General features: G+C 27.5%; 2 long non-coding RNA genes across 2 annotated transcripts; both read left to right on the plus strand.

The window, feature by feature from the left end:
* Positions 1 to 924: 924 nt before the first annotated feature.
* Positions 925 to 2,009, plus strand: LOC122194563 (uncharacterized). The gene is made up of 2 exons (XR_006183877.2): positions 925 to 1,577; positions 1,694 to 2,009. It is a non-coding gene; the product is annotated as an uncharacterized LOC122194563 (long non-coding RNA).
* A 373-nt stretch (positions 2,010 to 2,382) lies between these two features.
* On the plus strand, positions 2,383 to 3,634 carry LOC111887502 (uncharacterized). Its single transcript, XR_002848782.3, has 3 exons — positions 2,383 to 2,712; positions 2,807 to 2,899; positions 3,476 to 3,634. It is a non-coding gene; the product is annotated as an uncharacterized LOC111887502 (long non-coding RNA).
* The last annotated feature ends 6,537 nt before the right edge of the window (positions 3,635 to 10,171 follow it).

Genomic DNA, 10,171 nt, shown 5'->3' on the forward strand with positions numbered 1-10,171 from the left:
GCAATTAAGTCGTTATGAAATCCAACAACCCTATGCGGCTCTTCAAACCAGGTTCCGCGTGCCGTAAGTAGTCAAGAAGTGGTGTAATTTATAATAATAATAATACTTTTATTAGAAGCCAATTGCTATAGTTGTATTCCTCTTTTGAGGATACGAGTTCTCTATGACCAATTAAACTCTGATACCAATCTGTCACACCCCCTGGTCGAGGCGGCGGAACACGCTGTGTTGTGCGACTAAGTTCATGGATCACAGGTAAACTAAATATTTAGCACAAGTAGCATAATAAACAATGTAATATTCATGTTCTATCTTGATATTTAAATACAAGGTTTTTACAAATAGTAAGAATACATGAATTTCCTTAACAAATAAACATATAATACATCAAGTAAACTAGGTCACCTGTAATCCAATCCGTCTTGAAGCGTGAGTTCCATTTGTTTGAATTCATTTATTTTTTAGAAACTCATCGTGAGAAACTGCAAATCCATAAATGTTGAACTTTAGCAAATTTACACCATAAGGGTTGTTTTGTAATTTTGCTAAACTATAGGGGCTGTTTGGTAATTTAATTTAACGAATAGGACTGTTTTGGTAAAAGAATATCAAATGAGGGGTTGTTTTAAATAACCGGGTCCAATGTTTAGGGGTTTGGGACTTCTTTTGAATAAAGGGTTTATTAGGGAGGATAGTTTTGTCATTTTATAAACAAAAAATTGATTTAGGGATTTTATGTATAAAGGGATCTCATGAGGGACTGATTGTGTTTAAGTGGTCCAACTTAATGAAATTATGGATGTTACGCCCCTGTTTTTGCCGTTCAAACGAAAGGAAGTCGAACACGAAGGAACGACATAGATACGAACAACGACGGTGGCAGAATGGAGCATAAGGCTTCAGGGGTGTTTGGCTAATCTTTTCACAGGGCAAAAGGACTTTTAGGAAAAGTCACAAAAAGCTAGGAATTCCTGACTTTTCCAAAAAGTCAGTTTTTCTTATATCAAATTCCCAAAAGTTGCTTTTAAAATACTTTTAGCAAACATCTTTTCCCCCTATCTTTTTCTAAAAGTTCTTTTTGTCCCTCAAAAAGATAGGCCAAACACCCCCTTCGTCGGTCGATTCGCAAGCCGAGATTGTCTCCGGGGTCGATGATACCAAAGCAACAAAGACGTGAAGAAGCAGCGAAGTTTCGCTCATTCCCATTCGGCTATGAGGTGCGAAGGAAGGAGGTCTGATAGGGAGTCCGGGCGTCGCAAGCAGCGGTAGCACCAAAGACGAACCTTCGGAGCTCTATGGTCGATGGCAACAACAGAGAAAGAAAACGAGGGGAAAGGGGGTCTCCGGTGAGGTGTCGCGAGCAGCAGCAGTGACGAAGACGAGGTCTTCGCTGGGGTTTGCTCGACGGAAGAAGAAGGGGAGGGTGTGAGGGGTGGGTCGTCGGTCTCAGTGGGTGTTGCGATGAGGCCATTTGCGATCGGTGGTTGAAAAGGGAGGCACCTTCGGTGCTTCGCTGGACCGAAGAGGGAAAAAAATGGAAGCAGCAGGGGTGGGGCTGCTGCTTCGATTGGTAGCAGGTAAGTGGATGGGAGGGTCTACTCCGGTAGCTCCCCTGTTCTTCTTCTTTCTTTCTTTTTTTTGTTTGTTTTGATAGAACTAACGAAGGGAATGAATGTTTGGGTGTGTTTGATAGGGAATCGATGGGTGTTTGGGTTGGGGCTTGGTCATCGAAACAGGAAGGGACAAAGGTGGATACTAATGTTTCTGGTCCAATGGCGAAAAAAAGAAGGTAGCAGGGGGTGTTTCTCGTAGCGATCGATGAAGGAATAAGGCAGCAGCAAAAACGATTCTTAGGGGTTTTTGGAGGGTTCGATTGACAGCAAGGGAGCTGTGGTTTTACTGTCTTCACCGAGGGAAAGATGGGTGAAGGGAGCTCTTTTATTTCACATTTAACTTGTAATTGTATATATAAAATTTGATCCCTCAGATTTGATTTTATTTTAACGTGATTTTTGGTGTAAAATTTATAAGTTAGGATTTGATTTGATTTTAACTTGATCTTTGGCTGTACAATTTAGATGGTAGTAGGAAATATACATCCACAGTGTAAGTGTAAGTTGGTGAATCATTTTGAATGCTTGTGTAAATGATGATCGAGCATGGAAAGAAAAGCAACTTGTCATTCTTAAGTATCATTTAGACTTCTAATCAGGGCCGGCCAAAGCCCAGGGTGAGCTGGGCCATGGCCCAGGGCAACAAATCTTAATGGAGCATCATTTTTTAAGGTCTTTTATAGGTATTGTTATATTTGGGCCATATTTGATCCAGTAGTAGGTTCAGTCCACCTCAAAGAAGAGTAGCCGGAAGCCAAGAAGCGCTTAATGTCGAGACCTAATTAGGCGTGAACTAAAAAAACGATTTATCTGACTTCTTGATATAAGCACCATACATGTCTAATAATTGAAGATGAAGAAGACGAGGCGCCTGGTTCTGGAGAAATATGATCGATGATTAACTTCCTTATGTCTGAATCGTTTCTTCTAGTATCCTTTTATTCTCCTAAATATTTTCTTCTAATTTCCTGTTAATCCTTTCAAATTTTAAGAACATTGTGAATTGCTTAAGTTTCAAACGGTCCTCCAATGCTCTAATCTCTAATCAGTGTCCTGAAGGGGTGATTGAATTAATCGGTCCTCCTAAAGACCTAATCAAGTAAGTCTTTTCTAGTGTTTGAAATTTATGCATAACCTACTTGTAGTTGCTAAAATCTGATAGTGCTTATTGATTAAAAATTTTGAAATTTTAGTTTTCTTATATAGCTTAGTGGTGGAGTGAAGTAATTGATCAAAGTTGTAGTCTTCTTGATCCAAAATTGCTATAAGATTCATCAATTTTTTAGGTAACTTTGTTCTTCAATTTCTTTTGACTTTTATAGTTTTATAAGGCTTTCTGCAATAACATTTCTTAAATTCCTGATGTAGTTTTTTTTTTTTAATTTTTGATTAATCTGATATATGTCGAATTTTGTTTGAAAATATGATATGTAAATTCCGATTTTGAAAAGTTTATATGTGAATTTGGTTTTGAATTTCAAATATGTGAATTTTGATTTTAAATAACAAATGTGTTTTTGATTTCTGAATAATCTGATGCACATGAATACCTGATGTATCCTAAAATCTGATAAGTTATTTTAATCTCTAAAATTTTGTTGTATCAGATTTCTGAAAATCTAATGTATCATATTTTTGAAAAATCTGATATGTAAATTCTTAAATTGAAATTATGATATTGAAAAGAGATGTGTTCTTGATTTATGTTTAATATGATGTGGTATTTTGGAATAATCCAATTAGTTATTTTAATTTCTGAAAATCTGATGTATCAAATTTCTAAAATTATCATTTCAATTTAAGTTTTGAAATTATGAAATGTTAATTCCGAATTTCTGATACCATTTTATGATTTTGTTTAGGTTGTCAGATTGAGATTATGGATAGCCAACTTCAGCTTGTATCATTCTTTGGTTTTACTATATCTTTGTTTAGGTTGTCAGATTGAGATTATGCAAATGAAATGGACATGTATCCCAATATGTTGGTAGCATATAATCTATTTTTGTTGGTACCAGTCATAGTTGCTTCAGCAAAAAGAAATTTTTTTCGCACTTAAAGTTATTAAAATTATATCTTTGAAGGACTATCACCCAATAAAGATTAAACGGATTAGCAATTATGAGTATGAAAAATCAATTTCTGCTAAGTCTTGATTATCATAAAATAAGATATGGTTTTGCTTCAAAAAATGCATAGAGGCATTGTTTTAGATAAGTATTTGTATGTTTTTGTTTGTATAACCTTGATTTAGTTTGTGTATAAAATTTATTTCACTTTTTCTATATATGTAATTTTTTTAATATATAAGGGCATTAATATAGTATCTTGCCCCGGGCATTGAAAATCAATGGACCGGCCCTGCTTCTAATAGAATTCTAGTCAACTGTATCATTTAGACTTCTAATAGAATTCTAGTCAACCGGTGATTGTTTGAGATTTTAAGAAATCATTTATACCCATTTTCCCATATACTTTTAATATTAATTAATTTTATTTGTGTAAGGATTATATAGAAAACTCAAGAATTTCATGTAAGGAGAAATCACATTTATTATACATGATTAATTTGGATCATTTGAAGTCGTATAAGACAGTATATACATATATATATATATATATATATATATATATATATATATATATATATATATATAGAGAGAGAGAGAGAGAGAGATAGGTTCAAGTATTTAAAGTAATTATTGTGTTATTGTATGCATAAATATGGGCCAATTAAAATTTAAAATATAAATAAATAATTAAATAAATAAATAATGGTAATTAGGTAATTTTATAAACAACTTCCCCAAATATTTTTCTATAATTATGCTAGTTGATTTTAACCTAATTTATCTCCTTTTAATTACCACCGACATCACTTTGAAAAACCCTCCGTAGGATTCGATCGAAAGTGAACAAGATCGACTTCGTCTTCGTCTTCATCTGATCAGAAAGGAAAGACGAACAGAAGCAGGTAGCGACTAGGTGATCAGTGGTGGCTACTGTCAATAGCGGTAGAGTATCGTCATCGTCTTCGCCGATTGAAAATCTCGCCATCTTAATCACACTTTCAACTCTCCTACTGGGGATCCATCATTTATCTGATTTTTCACACGCAACCGTATTATTTTACACTTCCGATTTAACCCTATCAGAGGAGAGTGGATTCTCGGCCTCGCTTATAAAAATTGATTGAATCGGATTGGTTCCAGTCGACAGGCAGTGAGAGTGGAAGAATTGCTTGAGGATCAATGTTTTGTGATTTTGAGAAGTTAGTCGGTGGAGGAAATATGAAGCAGGGCAGGCGGAGGCAATTAATTGGAGGAAAATAGCGGCCGGTCGGAGGAGTGCCACGTAAAACGGCTTGAAACTGCCGCCGACTCAATATCAGGTACTATATATAAGCCTAACTTGAAATTTATTATATATATATATATATATATATATATATATATATATATATATATATATATATATATATATATATAAATTTTACATTAGCAAATCAAAAATGATTTTGGATAATGGAAGCTAGCAGTAAACTGTTTTATAAGTAAAAAAAATGGTGAATGAATCGTTATACAGATCAAGAAGAGATAAGCATAAAGCAAGTGAAGCACTAGAAACCTGATTATTCAACTTAGATAAAGCACTAGAAACTAGTTATTGTTGGTTCATTTTTTGTTTCTTTTTCGTTGTTGGTTGCTATGGTTTTATGTGGCAGATAATTTTGTCAGTTGGTATGTAGTGTATTCAATGGATGATATTTGTGAGATTCCAATTTTATTGGAATGGAATCATGAATTTCAATTCTGTTGGAATGGAATCATGAACTCTAATTCTGTTGGAATGAAGTATGGATATTTTCTCACTGATTTATGTATGTTCTACAATTTTTGGTTATTGATTTTGGTGCAATTCACAAGTCCACATGTTTTTCCAAAGGAATTTAGTTTTTTATTTTTCATTTGCTAATGCATTATTGGAATTTAAACTACAATTTGGTTTTGTTTTCACAGAAATTGATGCTTAGAACGGACCACAAAATTGAAAGTGATTCTAAGCAACATTATTATTTTAGAATGTATTAGTGTCATTGTTAGATTTTGATGTTTTCTTTCCCGTTTTGAAAGTTTTTTCTGTTTTATTCTTTAACAATAAATATAATTCTTAACAATTGTTATCCGTATTCTATAAGAAATAATGTTTTTTTTGTTTTTATTATTCAATTGATTGTTCAAGAATTTGTTATTCTACAAAAAGTGTCTAAAGTCGTGATCAAGAAATAGGTTCAAGAATATTTTTATTATTTATGGTTCAAGAATATTTTTTTTGAATATACTCATAAACATATTCTGTCAGAATGTCCGAATTAAAAGAATTATAATTCGTAAAATTGGATTTTAAAAATTAATAGAATCTATGATCCCTTAAAATATGTAATTTTCCTTTATTAAATCTATATTAATTGTCTAAAATACCTTTGTAATTAATTTAGATGATATTTTTCAATTATATTTAATTTAATAATATATATTAATCACTTTCTTAAAATAAGTAAAATTGATTGGCTCATATTTATGCATACAATAACACAATAATTACTTTAAATAAAATAATCAGAGTATATATATATATATATATATATATATATATATATATATATATATATATATATATATATATATATATATACACACACACACTAGCGAATGTTCGTGCGTTGCGTAGAAACACATATATAGTTGAATTATTTACAAATATATGTTTTTTAAATATAACAATAATTTTGTTATTAAAATTGATATAATAACTTGTATACTAAATTGATATAATATATTGATTATTTTGAATTATATGATAATATATACATATATTATAACTACATAATCTCAACCGTTTGAATGACTTCTACCCACGAGTTACTCATGAATGAATTTAAATATAATATATGGTTTAATGTTAATTATAGTTGTTGTTATTGTTAATTAGTTTTTTGAAATTTTTTTGCTTAACGTTTTATTTTCTATCATTATAATTATTTAAAACATCAAACATTGTTTTTGATTTTAAATGTAACAATATAATCATCTATATAGAATTATTTTTAACTATTGTTATTGTAAGTTATTTTAAGCTACTTATTTAAAAACTTTTAACGATTATAAAAATATCTTTAGGAAATATTTTAGATAAATTGAGATTATAATTTAGTTTTTGCATTTAACACTACAATTTATCACTTTTAACTATTCACAAAATATTCATTGGGTTTTTTAAATGGAACTGAAATTTATATTTAAGTTGAGACTGTAATGTTATATTTAAATTAACAATTTAAGTATTTTGTTCAAACTGTTCAAAAATTGTAGCTTTAAACTGATAATGATTTACATACAACAACATATTAAATGTAATAAATTAAGTATAATATGTTAAAAGTTAAAGATATAACTTTGTAAGTAGAAGTAAATATATTATTTTAATATTGAAATTTTGTTTATTTATGATTACACTTTAGGTTTAATATTTATTTAACATTATTAACCAACTTATAATCATTATTATAAAGACGTTATAATTTATCAATTTTAACTATTTAAAAAAAATATTCTTTGGGTTGTTTAAGTTAACTAAAATTTATATTTAAATTGATACTGTAATGTTATATGTAAATTTATAATTTAAGTATTTTATACAAATTTTTCAAAAGTTGTAGCTTTAAAATGATAATGGTTTACATCCAACAATATATTAAAACTAATAAATTAAGTATAATATGTTAAAAGTTAAAAACATAACTTTATAAGTAGAAGTAAAAATATTCTTTTAATATTGAGATTTAGTTTATATATGATTACACTTTAGGTTTGATATTTATTTAATCTTATTAACCAACTTATAATCATTATTAGAAAAAAACTGAAAAGTCATTGGAGTTTCTAATGAATGTAGTGAACGAAAAAAATTCTTCCTTTATATATATACTAGACGAATGCCCGCGCGTTGCGCAGAAGCATCTACATAGTTGAAATATTTACAAATATATGTTTTTTTAAATATAACAATAATGTTGTGGTTAAATTTGATATAATAATTTGTATACTAAGTTGATATAATATATTGATTATTTTAAATTATATGATAATATATACATTTATTAAAACTGCACAATCTCAATCTTTTGAATGACCTCTACCCGCGGATTACTCATAAATAAAATTAAATATAATACATGGTTTAATGTTACTTATAGTTGTTGTTATTGTTAATTAATTTTTTATAATTTATTTGGTTAGCGTTTTAATTTCTATCATTGTAATTATTTAAAACATCAAACAATTTATTTTTTATTTTAAAGGTAACTATATAATCATTTGTATAGAGTTATTTTTAACTATTGTTATTGTAAGTTATTTTACGCTATTTATTTAAAAACTTTTAACGATTATAAAAATATTTTTAAGGAATATTTTAGTTAAATTCATATTACAATTTAGTTTTTGCATTTAGCAGTACAATTTATCACTTTTAATTATTCACAAAATATTTTTTTTGGGTTTTTTAAGTGGAAATGAGATTTATATTGATGTTAACCCTATAATGTTTTATTTAAATTAAGAATTTAAGTATTTTGTCAAAACTGTTCAAAAGTTGTAGCTTTAAACTGATAATGGTTTACATACAACAACATATTAAATCTAATAAATTAAGTATAATATGTTAAAAGTTAAAGACGTAACTTAGTTTAATATTGAAATTTAGTTTATTTATGATTACATTTAGGTTTGATACTTATTTAACTTTATTAACCAACTTATAATAATTATTAGAAAGACACTATCATTTATCACTTTTAACTATTTACAAAATATTTTTTAGGTTGCTTAAGTTGAACTAAATTTTTTATTTAAGTTGATCATATAAGGTTATATTGAAATTAACAATTTAAATATTTTATGCAAATTGTTCAAAAGTTGTAGCTTTAAAATGATAATGGTTTACATACAACAACATATTATACCTAATAAATTAAGTATAATATGTTAAAAGTTAAAAACATAATTTTATAAGTAGAAGAAAATATTTTCTTTTTAATATTGAAATTTAGTTTATATATGATTATACTTTAGGTTTTATATTTATTTAACCTTATTAACCAATTTATAATCATTATTAGAAAGAAATTGAAAAGTCATGGGAGTTTCAAATGAATGTGGTCAAAGGAAAAATGCTTCCTTTATAAGTATACTAGACGAATTCTCGCGCGTTGCGCAGCGAAAATTAAAAATATATTGTTAAAATATTGAAAAATATATGTTTAAAATGGTTATGTTATTGACATTAACTTTGAGATAATATTTTTACACTAATTTATATATATATATATATATATATATATATATATATATATATATATATATATATATATATATATATATATATATAATCTCTATTATTTTGAACAATAATATTCATTCACATCAACCCATATTCCTCATTAATAGAATTAAATATAATTACCTATTTTTAACAATTATTATTATTGATTAATTATATTTTTACTTATGCGATCATTTTCTAATTTCAATAATGATATTCATTTAAAAAACAATTTATTCATAGCTAAATGTAATTTATAATTTGATGTTATTATCATTTAAAATTGTTATTCATTAATTTTAAACCACTAATTATTAATAATAAGTTAAAGAAGACTTTTAAGAAACACTTAATATTATTATTAAAATGTGAAACATACACTAAATAATAAAGTGATAAGATAGACAATTTGCATTTCAAAAGAGACTTGCATGAATAATATGACATATTCTTGTAATTTGATTTTATTATTTATAATTATTGATTATTAATTTTAAAACCACTTGTTATTCTTAATAAGTGAAAGAACCTTTAAAGACACTTATTATTATAATTAAAATGTTAAACGTATAAAAATATAAAGTGATAAAATAGACAATTTGCATTTTAAAAAAAGACTTACATGGATAATATGGATAATATGACATATCCATGATTTTTAATTAATTATTGTTTTAAAACAACATGAACATACAAACATGTATAAAATAGTTAATTAAATATTATATATATCACCTTTCATAACATATAATCGATAACATGAATCTAATCTAATTTACATTAAAATTCCAACCACAACATATATTGATATTCTTAAAAGAATACTTAAATCAAGAAAATACAAAAAAGAATTAGTATATAACAAACTTACAAATTAAAAACTTCAACATAATAACATGGCTCGAAAAGTTGTTCAAAGCCCTCAAACCAACACAAAAAACTTTAAACTTGTTTTCTTTGTGAATTTTGTATGTGATTTGTATTTGTGTGTCTACTCAAAAAGATTGACATTTTTATAGTAGAGTGTCCATTAATTGTTTATTAAATATATTATATAAGTTATAAAACCTTTAAATTGTTAATCATTATTAAGAGACTTTTGAGTGGTATTCATTAAAATAGGAGGTTTCAAATGCATGAGGTGTTTGCAAATTTTTATAGGGGTTTCAAATGCA

This window comes from Lactuca sativa, chromosome 6 (assembly GCF_002870075.4).
Source record: "Lactuca sativa cultivar Salinas chromosome 6, Lsat_Salinas_v11, whole genome shotgun sequence".
Lineage (NCBI taxonomy): Eukaryota > Viridiplantae > Streptophyta > Magnoliopsida > Asterales > Asteraceae > Lactuca > Lactuca sativa.